This window comes from Sceloporus occidentalis, unplaced genomic scaffold (genome assembly GCF_023333645.1).
Source record: "Sceloporus occidentalis isolate IW3139 unplaced genomic scaffold, rSceOcc1.0.p SCAF_2, whole genome shotgun sequence".
In the NCBI taxonomy this organism is placed as follows: Eukaryota; Metazoa; Chordata; class Lepidosauria; order Squamata; family Phrynosomatidae; genus Sceloporus; species Sceloporus occidentalis.
The window spans coordinates 53,828,337-53,840,612 of NW_028316982.1; the positions used below are offsets into that span (position 1 = coordinate 53,828,337).

The following is a 12,276-nucleotide window of genomic DNA, read 5'->3' on the forward strand; positions in this document are numbered from 1 at the left end:
AGGCAACATCTGCTAAAAACAACTCAGTGCTCATAACTCTTAAAATTAAGTTTTTCAAGCAAACCTTCTAGCAACCTGTCACTTGTTAGACATTTTAATATTCTACTAAATGCATGTTTGACTCTACATGTTTGGGAAAAAATTCCAGCTGATTTCCTTCCTCCTCAGCTGAGTTCAAGCTGTGCCAGTAGGGTCCACTGTCCAGAAGCACTGTAAGTCTGTATTGTCAAGCCACTTATTTCATTGATGCGCCCTTTGGTTGTCAAAAAGAAACATGTGGCTTGTCTCTTTAGATATGGTGCACGTCTGACAGCTTGTCTTCCACCCTGCTGTTTGTACTTAGTGGAGTCTTTTGAAAGACTGCTTGCTTTACTGTTATCTTTTATCCCTCCTGACTAGCAAAGCTTTTATTTGTTTCTTCCCTATCAGGGGATATGCAGATGTGTACAGAACAGCTGCGCACAATCATTGGTCCCTCACCATTCTGCAGACTGCTGAGAAGTATGTGTATTACACACATGCTTGTCCATGATATTACCTCTTCTGGCTGTGTTTGCATGATAATCAGCAGAATGTAAAGCAAGAAAAAAACCCAGACAGGCAGGAGAGAAAGAAAGAGTGTGTTCTGGGAAGGAAATATGAGAAATGACTGTCCTTACAAAGCAAAGCACTATGTACAGAAGGAGAAACCTCTGCATTTCTGTATTAGGACTATGTAGAGTTTGGTTGGTGGTTTGTAGTTGTGCATGTAATACATGCTACTTAACAAGAATGTGGAGAATTTGTGTTTAAAAAGTCGTAAGACAGTAAAAAAAAATACTTGCAAACTGTGCATGACATGACTGTTAGTGCCATTGTATTTATGAGTCAGGGTGGGGGGATAATCTTGAGGCCTTACCACAGTGCTCAGCTATAGCATTATACTCCACTTGAACTGCCTATGGAATCCTGAAATGAATTTGGTGAGACACAAGAGGTTTCTGGCTAAGAATTCTATATTCTCTGTGTGTCCCTCCACAACTGCAAACATCATGATTACATAGGATGTTGCCAATCACCAATGTGTAGCTTATATTTATATGATGACACTCTTAAATTGTTACAAAATGTATATGAGTTTCCAGAGGCTGTTTTGCTTGCAACTCTCATAATCTCCAGCCAGCAGGGCCATAACCAAGAATTCTAATTTGTTTTATTTCTAGAATGTTTTTTAATAACATCTAAGGATCCACGCTTGGAAACTCAGTTCTTTAACCTTCACCACATCAAACCAAAAAATCCACAAACTTTCAAAGCAGAGTTTGTGCAAGTTCCTTTTTTGGACTACAGCTCCCAGACATTCCCAGCCAGTACAGCCAGAACTTCCACGAACTTGAATACAAAGTGTGTTTTTTGTCATTATAGTCAAAACGGCATAACCGCTTCCAAATTTTCTCTGGCTAATTTGCTTGCAGGGTGAGGACAATGGAAAGCTTTAGCAATCTGGAGAACAAAGCTGCCTCCCCTCCCACAGCATCCTCCTGAGCCACAAGTCATTTTCTGCTCTCAACATGTCTGCCTCTGTATCTCTGATTTTGGAGTAGTCTTTCCCATCACAAGCACTCTGAGAGCTGAGCAGCTACTGGCAAACTTTCTTTTCAGTTGCACCCTGCTTTTGTCTTCTGCCCACACTGCCTTTTGGGGAAAGGGTGTGTGTGAAGAACCTGAGGGGGGCAGCAGTGGAAAGTATGGCAGTGGGGAATGGTGAATGTTTAGTCTTAACATAAGTGGAAGCAACAATTGGACAATGCCAGTGGAACTTTGGGGGCAGAGGTCTATGGCCCAGTTTAGCAGAATGAACAGGAGGGTCCCTAACTGTATATCTTCCAACTACAATTGCCTCTCCTTTCTCATGGTCTTGGGATCTACATTCTTGAATATGCATGGAGGGGTGACCTCAATTATCGTCAATGGGGTGCACCCCATGCGCGCTCATGAGGGCACACCCCATTCAAGCCCATTGGTGACTGTGGCGTCATTATGGCGCAGCAAAAAGAACCCACTTTTTGCAAGTATAATGTTAAGAAAGTGTAAAAGAACCTGCGGCTTCCTCGCAGAGCAAACCAGGGCACCAGCAGACCGCCCTTTTTGGGCGGTCTGTACTGGGCCTTAGCGATGTGTGTGTGTGTGTCCTGCCATTCCCAGTAGGCTCAGGCAGACGTAAACTGCAACAGACTCTACTAGCTTGTGCTTTCTACCTCATAAACAACTTATACCATCCCGACTATATTCTGATGTTGCATGTTGCCACACATGTTCCAGTTTTCATTTATGAATTGTTGGAGAGTAAGCAGCTGTAGCAAGGCTGGCTTACACATTTTAAAGTGAAGTAGTGCCAGTTAAAAGGTCCAAACCACCCAAACCCCACCATAAGATGATCAAGTCCATAGTCTAAAATTGTCTAACCACATCTCTTGGGGGACCATAGCACTATAAAAGTAGAAATGATCCTGCCAGAAATGGAAATAGAAACATACTACTCTCTGACTAGTCTTGGGCTAATCACTTTCTCTAAGTGTCACCTATCATGAAGATTGCTGTGAGGGCAGAATAAGACCCGTATTGCATGAGAAAACAAAACAGAAGTGGAGCTGGAAAGTAATGGCTTTCTCTTTGCTTTACCACATGACATTGTAGCACTTTAGTTGTCTTTCTGCAGGTGACCATTGTGAAAGTGCACCCTTTTTTAGCTGGAAAAAAAGCTGTTCAACAAAAGACACACTTTTACAACTTTCTCCCATAAGAAGAGAACTGAAGCATTATGTGGTAAGGCATGGAGAAAGGCACTACTCTCTGGTTCCATTTCAGCTTTCTTTTCCTGTTGATAAGGGAGAAAGAACCATGCATGCCATCTTCAGCAAACTGGCAGGAGGCCATGATATTTATTGCTAAATGTAGCAAATAAATAGTGGGAGAAAGGGATACAGGAAACATCAATTAGATTTGGGGCTGTAGGTGGGAAGGATTAGAGGATTGCTAGACCAGACTAGTCAGGAAGATGGATTGATCCCCCCTTCCCACTTGTGTGTGCTGCCAGTGAAGAAAAAAGTCATTTTCCCAAGCAGCCTCCCTCCCCAGTAACATTTTCCCTCCTTTCATTCCTCCTTTTTGCAAGTATAATGTTAAGAAAGTGTAAAATCTGGCCCTGAGAGCACTATGGGGAAAGCAACTGTGAAGACTTTAGTTCTAGAAAGGAAAACACATCCTGCGAAAACATAGCACTTGCAGAAGGTTTTTTAAATATAAATAAATATCCCTGAGGGAAAGACCTTACTGTTTTTCTCAGTCTAGGCCTGAAATTTAAAGGAGGCTCAGATCAGAACAGTGAAATGTCAACAAAATTGGTTCAGTTCTCTGGTGGCATAAGGAAATACTTCTCTGGTGGCATTGTTCAAGTACTAAGTTCCCTTCCTACTCATCTAGTACACCAGATTGAGAACTATGCACCCTTCAGGATATTATTAGATGTCAAGTCCCATCAGCCCTAACCAGCACATCCTAGGATAAGGGGTACTCAGCATCTCAGGCCTTTTCACACTATACAGTTAGACAATTAATATTTCACTTTAACTGTCATGACTGCATGCTATGAAATCATGGGATCTGTAGTTTGGCAAGGCACTAGAGCTGTCTGGCTGAGAATGCTAAATAGCACTCATTAAACTGCCAAAGTCCAGGATTCTGTAGGCAGGAACCATGACAATTAAAGTGGACTCACAGCACTATAACTGTGTAGTGTGAATTCAAAGATTTAGCTGTGTTAGTTTGTAGAATCAATATGTACAGAGATCTTGTAGCACCTTTGAGACTAAATGAAAGGAAGAAGGATGCTGCCAACTTCTTTATTTCAGTTAGTCCCAATGGTGCTATATGGTGTTGTATGAAAGGGTCCTTGCAAGTCCTTGTGATTCTCATCCATGCAATACTACAATACACATCAGCTGCACTGGAAGGCAGCCAAAGGGGAGAGAAAGGTTCCATGTCCTTTTATTTTTCTCTTTTCACTATACTTCCAATTTCTCAAGGTGCAATGCCTGGCAAGTCATTATCCTGATGTGATTTTAGCCCATGCGAGGTAAATTGACCTCACTAGGGAATTTAAAACCAGTCTATTGCATCACACACTCTCCCTCAATGAGGTCTTGAGCCCACCGTGGATATTACACAAGCAGAGTAAGAACTTGGATATAGTACATTTAAAAAAAAAACTGACAGAAATCTCCATCTTGGAAATTGTGAGATTCTGGGAACCCATCTGTAAATTGCAGCAGTTGCTCATCACAACTCCCCAATCGCACCACATTGTTCAAAAATGCAGGGATGGGACCCTTCAATTTTTCCCCAGATCAACCCAAAATGAAAACAAAATGGTATGGGATCATTTCCAATTGCGTTAGATTACTCCTCCACGGTTGCCCACCACATTTTATGGGACAGCACGTGCGCACACACATTTCTCCAGCAAAACCTGTCCTAGGCTTCTGATCTCACCTGGCTATTTAAATGCAAACTGTCACTTTTCTGATTGTCCACATTACATCCTGATATATGACTAGCAGATATCTGCTAACTGTGGAGGAAGAGGAGCAAGCAATTTTTGCAGATACCTCATTTTCCTCTGCATCTTTTCTACCATTTGAAAATTTGTTCTGTTCTCCAGAGAAGTCGGAGAGACATGGAATGGGTAATATAGATATAGCCCATATTTAGTCTCTCCCAGCTCCTCCATTTGATATAATGAAGCCCTCTGGGTAGGGAGTATGTTACTTCTGTGATCAGTTTGGTACTCAGAATGCAGTTGATGCTTAATTGTCTCTTAAACAAGAGTATCACTGACACCAGCATCCTTTGGGTGCTGCAGTTATTAAGAAAATCCAACATGGACAGCAAAATGACATGTTAATAAGACTTAGAATTTCATATAGCACTTTAGCAGGTTCAAAGCACTTCACATCAATTACCTCTAGGAATCTCTTTCAAGAGTCCTGCAAGATAGGTCAGTGTTATTATCTTTTTATAATACAGATTGGAGGCAGTGTTAAGTTTTGGCCACATAGTACATTTGCAACCGGGACAAACTTTGAACCCAGCTCCTAGTCTGCTCACTTAGCCTCTACCATGTACAAATTCTTATAAGCCAGGGTGGGCAATTCTGGCATGTCCAGAGACCAGTTGCCCTGGGGCTTTCATCAGCTACATAAATTGCCAAAAACAAAAGGAACAACAAAGGAAATCAGAGGAGATGGGGGTAAGGAACCTGAAGTGAAGCAAGCCCTATGACATATTTAAATAGTGAATAATTGTTCCTGGAGAACCCATTTAACATTTGTGTGTGTGAGAAAAGAGGGTACAAAAGTAGCCTTGCAGGTCAACTGCCATAAGCAGTGTGTCAACAGCCTGGCATTTCCCTCTAACATGAATTGGCTGTCTTGAAATAAATGCCCTTTCTATATAACTAGCAGGTGATGAATTCATTTAGGCCTGATTCTGAAGGTCGTTTTGCTCAAAACATTTGTCAACATGACCCCGGTTGGTGGCATTTTTTTCTCAATAGACAGACCATCTTTGAAGGGAAGATGCATCTCAAATAACTGTTTGCCTACAGCTTCTCTTTCTTCTATGTATCATATTAATTCTGAAGACATCATGTCCTGTACTGAGACTTCAGAACCTGCAGATGGTCCAGGAAGAAGAAGTTACGCCTACAATCTGGGGTAAATGTAAGAATACAGATCAGTAAGGAAAACACTCCATTATAGCATCCTCAGACAAGCAGTCAAGCAGACAAGTAGTCGGTACAGACAGGGATGGATTTCAACACCAGCACATTGGCCTAAATACCATAAGGCACCAGATGCCATCTGATCTTGGAAGTAAAGCCTGGTTAGAACTTGGATGGGAGGCCACCAACAAATATCAGGTGTAGTAATATATATTTTGGAGGAGGGAGCTGACAAAACCACCTACATGCCTAAGAAAACCCTATGAAATTCATGGAGTCACTGTAGATTGGTAGGCATCTAGAAGGCACATACATACACACGTGTGAGAGAATCAGACCTAAGACTTGCAGGACCATGGACAGATCACTGAAATCCTAGTTCACACCCTTATGCCCCACCTTTCCCAATGTTTCAATCCCATTGCTGAGGAAATAGAAAAACTTAAGAACAGTTCATATTTCTCAAACCTTGTACTTCAGCACTGTCTCTTTAGTTGGCATTTTCTGCACCTGGTAATCAGAACATAAAGAGCTGTCTCTTGGGGCTCTGATTTCATGGATCTCAGGTTCCAAGTTGTCACTTACAGGGTTGTGAGCAGTGACTAGGCCTTGTTTCTCTCTTGAGCATGTGGACAATAGACTTGACTGTTTCCTTCCTTTTTGCTTTTGAGACCTAGATACTGTTATGCATAGACTCTCCACATCACTGGTAACTCTATATAATTAAGATTCCCAATTACACGAGACCTGGTGTATATATAGACTTTGTGTTATATATTTCCCCAGTCTCAAACAGCCCTCCCTCCCTTCCCCCCCCCCCCTTCTCTATATATATGCTGTCATTTAATTGGGAATTAGGGTTTTCCAGTGATGTGGAGAGCCTATGAATAACAGTGCAATGCATTTAGCATAAGTGTGAAAGTAAATGTTTGAATAATCCTATGAATCTTTCCTCATCTCTTTAGTTGTGTTTTCCTTCATGGCAGGGGATTGCATTAGAATAGATGGTCCTTGCAGTTCCTTTCAACTCAGTGATTCTATTATTCTTTGAAAACTCCTATTCACCAATAAAGAAATTAGCTCAATGTGAATCTTATACTTTGATTCAGTCTTAAATCTAGAAGTTGACTGAACACTGTAAAGCAGGGCTAAGAAACTTTGGCCTTCCGTATGTTTTTCCTTACAACTATCTTCAGCTATAACCAGCATAGTTAATGGTAAGAGAATATAGTGATTGTGGTCCAAAACATTTGGTGGGCTAAAAGTGCACCACATTCTCCCCATCTTCTTCTCCCTTCTAGAGCCCTCTGTGCCCCCCATTGGTTCTGGAGGGTCCCCCAGCTCTAGTTTTTGAGAGTATAATGGCTGTAAGGATCCCCTCCTGTTTCACTGATGGAATCCATTGCAGTAGGGGGTTAACTCAGTACAATCTTAACATTATATGTATGGGTACTTGAGGATAATTTTAAAGGTTATTGGAGAAAAGATAAAATCATATAAACCAATTTAGAATTTCATAAGAGGTTAGCCTGAGGCTCTCACAGGGTCAAAATCAATTTTATGAACACAATATATATTGAATGTTTTGGCCTAAATCCAATTGTTTCAACTAGAGCAGGCCCAATGAATCAATGGAACACACACGAGTGCTTATTCTTAGGGCCTGTATATACCAGCACTTTGTGCCAGCCTGTGGGTGGAATTAGGGCACAGCGTCCACAAACTGGATGCCCTAACCCCCCCTCCCAGGGCACCATTTTGGTGTGCGCCATGTACAAGGTGCACACCATCATGGTGTCCCTCCGGTGCTGCATTCACATGATGCAGCACCAAAGGGGCGTCATGAAGCTGTGCCACCGCAGCTATGGTGCTCCTTGGAGAGTGCAAAAAGGAGTTGCTTTTTGTGGCTGCTTTTTGTACTCTCCAGAGGCTGGATTGGGGCTGTGGTATGAGGTGGCTGCAGCCCTAATCCAGCCAGTAAAGGGACGGCACACAACAGTATTATGTGCTGTTGATTTTGGATTTCTTGTTTGAAATTTAGTCTTGTTCTTAGGACGTAAAGGCCAAACTGGCTGCACTTATGACCACAACATTAACATCTCCCTAAGTCAGTTTCAGAAGAAAAGATATTTTTCTATTGCTTAAGCTAAAGTTCCAAGGCCTTGCTTAATGTTTTAGAGATATTCATCTGGGGACCAAACCTTGGAGAAGGGTGATAGTAGGAATTGAATCAGGACTACAATGTGAGAGCAGGTAGTTAACCCTTTCTCCATCTGGTGTTTCCTTGACCTAATTTCTCCTTTAAAGCTGCTATTAGCCACAAAAAGGGAAAAGGAGGCACATTATAGTACCCACCCACCCACTCCACATTGTAGCTAACTGTAGCTGGGTGAGGGGAGTTTGGATCAAGGCTATGGCCCTAGAGGAGGACGTTTAACTCATTCCCCACAAGTTGTTTCCCATTGGTGCTCTCTCAACATCACTGTCCCTATTTTTGTCTCTGTCTGCCTTTTGACAATGCCTTTTCAAAAAGTGGTTTGCTTGTGCTGATGCACACTAGAGTCATCCAGACTTCAGACCTCTTGTCTGTGTCTCTGGAAGTTATATCACTGAACAGAAGATAGAAGCATCTTGACTCAGGTATATAGAGCTTGCAAATGTACATGTAATGTCAGGAAACCACTTCAAAAGCCAGTGAACTGTTCTCCTTCAATTCCCCATCACATACATCTTCAACAAGCTATTTTCACAAAATGTGGTGATGGTATTTAGCTCAGACAGTTTTATAAAAGAGTTAAAGGAGGATGAAGCTAACAATGGCTAATAGTCAACAATAGCTGTATGAATGAATGAATGAAGGTTTATTTATATACCGCCGTTCCAATGATCACGACGGTTAACAATAATAACAGAAACAATAACAATACATTATATAACATAGGAACCCCCCAAGATAACACCATACAACATCATAAAAGCCATCATTCATTCCTAACTTAAAACCAATAAAAACATCAATAGAACCCACTAGCTAAAACACGATCAACAGCATAACAGGAGCAGATAACAATTCAAGACATGGTAGGGAAAGTTTGCTGAAACAAATGGGTCTTCAAATTCTTCTTAAAGGACTCAAGGGAGAGGGCTGAGCGGAGCTCGAAAGGGAGAGAGTTCCAGGACTGCGGGGCAGCGACCGAAAAAGCCCTCTGCGCAGTTATTACAAATCTCGTCACAAGAACTCTCAGAAGTTGTCTCCCTCCTGACCTAAGAGTGCAGGGCGGATTATATGGGGAGAGGCGGTCCTCCAAGTACTCTGGTATAGTTCTTCCAGGATCAGAGGAAAATTTCTTTGATTGCCAGTTGCTGAGGAACGACAATGGAAGAGTGAATTTCTGAATTCAAGGTACATGTGATGACATTTAAAGCCCTAAACAGCTTGGAACCCCAGTACTGAGGGAGCACTCTCCCTGTATTTGTAGGCCTGAACATTGAGACTCCATGGGGAGCCTCCTCTGTTCCACCTGTGAAGTCAATACAGTGTGTGAGGACATGAGGGAAGGCCTGTTCAGCTGTGGCACTCAAATTGTAGAATGCCTTCTCTTTGGAAGACTGATTGGTGACAGTTCTGGTTTCATTAGGTGTCAGGTAACATTCTACAAAGTACATATAAAACAATAGATAATAATACAGGATAGAATTAGATAAAAAAGCAGACAACAAATTAAAAAGATCAAAGATCAAAGATGAAATAAAATATCAGATCTCAGATAATAATTGGATAAACAATCACACAATGCCTGGGAACACTTTCCTGAACAATATAGTCTTCAACTCAGTTTTGAAACTGGTTAAAGAATGCGGTTAGTACGTTTTTAACCTATTTAAATTGTTTTTGCTTTAAATTGTTTTGACCTCTTACTATAGATTTTACTTCTCCCTGTCCCTCTCTAATAATTTCTGGCCTGAGATCTTTTGACTTAAGGGGGGATATAAATGTTGTTATTGCTGTTGTTGTTGTTAGCTCCCCTCAAGTCATCCACAACTCATGGCAACCCTGTGCATGAGACATCTCCAGGCCCCCCTGTCTTCCACTGCTCTGCTTAGCTCCTGTAAATTCATGCTTGTGACCTTCTTACTTGAGTCTATCCATCTAGCTTGCAGTCTTCCTCTCTTTCTGCTTCCTTCCACCTTTCCTAGCATTATTGTTTTTTATAATGATTCATGTCTTCTCATGATGTGGCCAAAGTATGGCAGCCTCAATTTGATCATCTTGGCTTCCAGGGAGATTTCAGGTTTGATCTGCTCAAGGATTCATTTGTTTGTCTCTTTGGCTGTGCACAGCATCTTTAGCACTCTTCTCCAGTACCATATTTCACACATTTAAATTTCATTTTCTTCTTATCTGCTTCCTTCACTCTCCATCTCTCGCATCTGTACATTGTGATGAGGATTGCTTACAGTGGCTTAGATGATTCTGACTTTAGCGTTTAGTTGTAAATCTTTGCTCTTTAGGATTCTGTCTAGTTCTTTCATAGATTCTTTCTAGTTCTTTTCCTTTCCTAGTCTTCTGATTTCTTTTCTGCAGTCTCCATTTTGCTTGATGTTTGATCCAAGATATGGGAATTCTTTTACTATTTTGATTTTCTCATTGTTTAGATATGTGTAGGTCCTCTATGGTTGTTATTTTGAAATCTTGTGCTCTTATCCTGTTTGTAGGTGTCCCAAACAAGTCAAATTGGCTACTGCGGGAAACATGAGACTTAACTAGATAGACCACAGCTTGGTAATCTTTGAGCCTCCAGATGTTTCGGTCTAAAATTCCCATTCAACCTGATGAAGCACAGTCAACATTAATGGTTTATGGAAACTGTAGTCCAAAATGTCTGAAAAACCAGAGGTTTCCCATTTCTGTGGTAGGCTTTTGGTTTGATCAAGACATGCTCTTCAAACATGTATATTTACATAACAAGTGTTTATTTGCTTTTGTATATTGCATTTATATACTGCCTCTCTGCCAAAAATACTTAAAGGGGTTTAGGGTTTAAAATAATGGCTTACATTTGAAGACATGGAAAAAGTAGAAGAAAGAAAGGGGAAGGAAACAGGGATATCCTTAATCAGGTGTTAACTAATGACATTACATAATGACCAGGTGGAGTGATCACAGCGGGAGATAGATCTTCAAAAGGAAGAGCTAAATGACCAGATGTGGTCAGGAAGTCTGAGGAATTCTGGAATCCTTGATTGAAAAAATGAAAGCTGAGCATCCGTGTTGACTATGCAGCAAATTACAAGAAAATACCAAATGCACATCATGGGGTTGCCTTAATTGGACCAACCAAAAGGCACAAATTACATTATGCTAGTTTTCAAAACCCATTGACTTAATCAGGAAAGGATGGTAAGAAAAATATACAAGTGAAGAAATGTTGTGTGAGAGTCATAGATTTCATTTGTTGAGAAGTTTGTTTAAGGTGGTATTTGAGGAGTTCAGGGTGCTTAGTCTTGTTGTTTTGCCCAGATGCTGCTAGGTGGAATGACTGCTGATGGAGACATTTCTAGGTAATGAAGGACTAGTTAGTCCCAGCCAAACCCAAGACTGAGATGGCCCAAGATATGTTACTGGTTAAGACCAAATAGCACACACACACCGCCATCCACCCATGTGTGCAGTATCCAAGCCAAACTATGCTATTTTTGCATATGATCCAGAATTTCACACATTATTTGAACTGTGAATGAGCAGGGAATATTTTTTAGAATATTTCTATTAGTTTCTCCTTTGGTCGTTCTGTATTTGTGAAATGCCATCATTGTCTTCACAGTTTACTGTTTATTTCTAAGTCAACCTTAGCTGCTTGATTACTATAGCAAAACATGGAGGTAGAATTCAGAGACATAGCTGTGTTGGAGCTTATCACTCACCTTTTTAATCCAGTTCAAGCCTTCTGGGCTGGAGCCAGGACATGGGATGAAGGTGAGGATTATCACTCACCAAATGGCTGCTGAACTGGTGGCTGCCATCAGCCCGGGTCCAAGCTGTGTTGTAGCCATGCTCCGCCAGCACTTTTTAGAAACCAGAAGCTTTCCAGCACTTTGAAACTGAGGTGCATGCCAGATCGCCCAGAAGGGGCGGTCTAGCACCGCTGCCGGTTGCAGTGCGGAGGAGTCACAGCAGCCAAACCACTCGACTCCTCCGCACTGCAAATAAGAAACACCGAAATGGCGCTTCTTCTTGTGCCCCGGATGTGACACTGCGAGGTGCTACTTGCGCACTAGCGGCATCATATCTGGGGCGCGACGTGTGGACGCTATGCGTCCGGCACATAATAATGGCGGCGCCCATGTGTATAGGGCGCCACCATTATTACGCCCCCGTCACGTGCTAGGGGTGAGGCCGGTGTGGACGCTAGGTCCTCGGCCAACCCCTAGCATGTGACGGGGGCGCCGGAAGGGCCCGTCTGTAATGAGCCTGAGTGAAAGAAGTTGTAACATAAGCTTTTGTAGACTTAATC

At 41.8% G+C, this 12,276-nt stretch overlaps 1 protein-coding gene across 2 annotated transcripts in view; it reads left to right on the forward strand.

The window, feature by feature from the left end:
- The window catches only part of LOC149318320 (diacylglycerol kinase beta-like), a 181,931-nt gene that overhangs the window by 29,099 nt on the left and 140,556 nt on the right, over positions 1 to 12,276 (forward strand). The gene's annotated exons all lie outside the window — the stretch shown is intronic.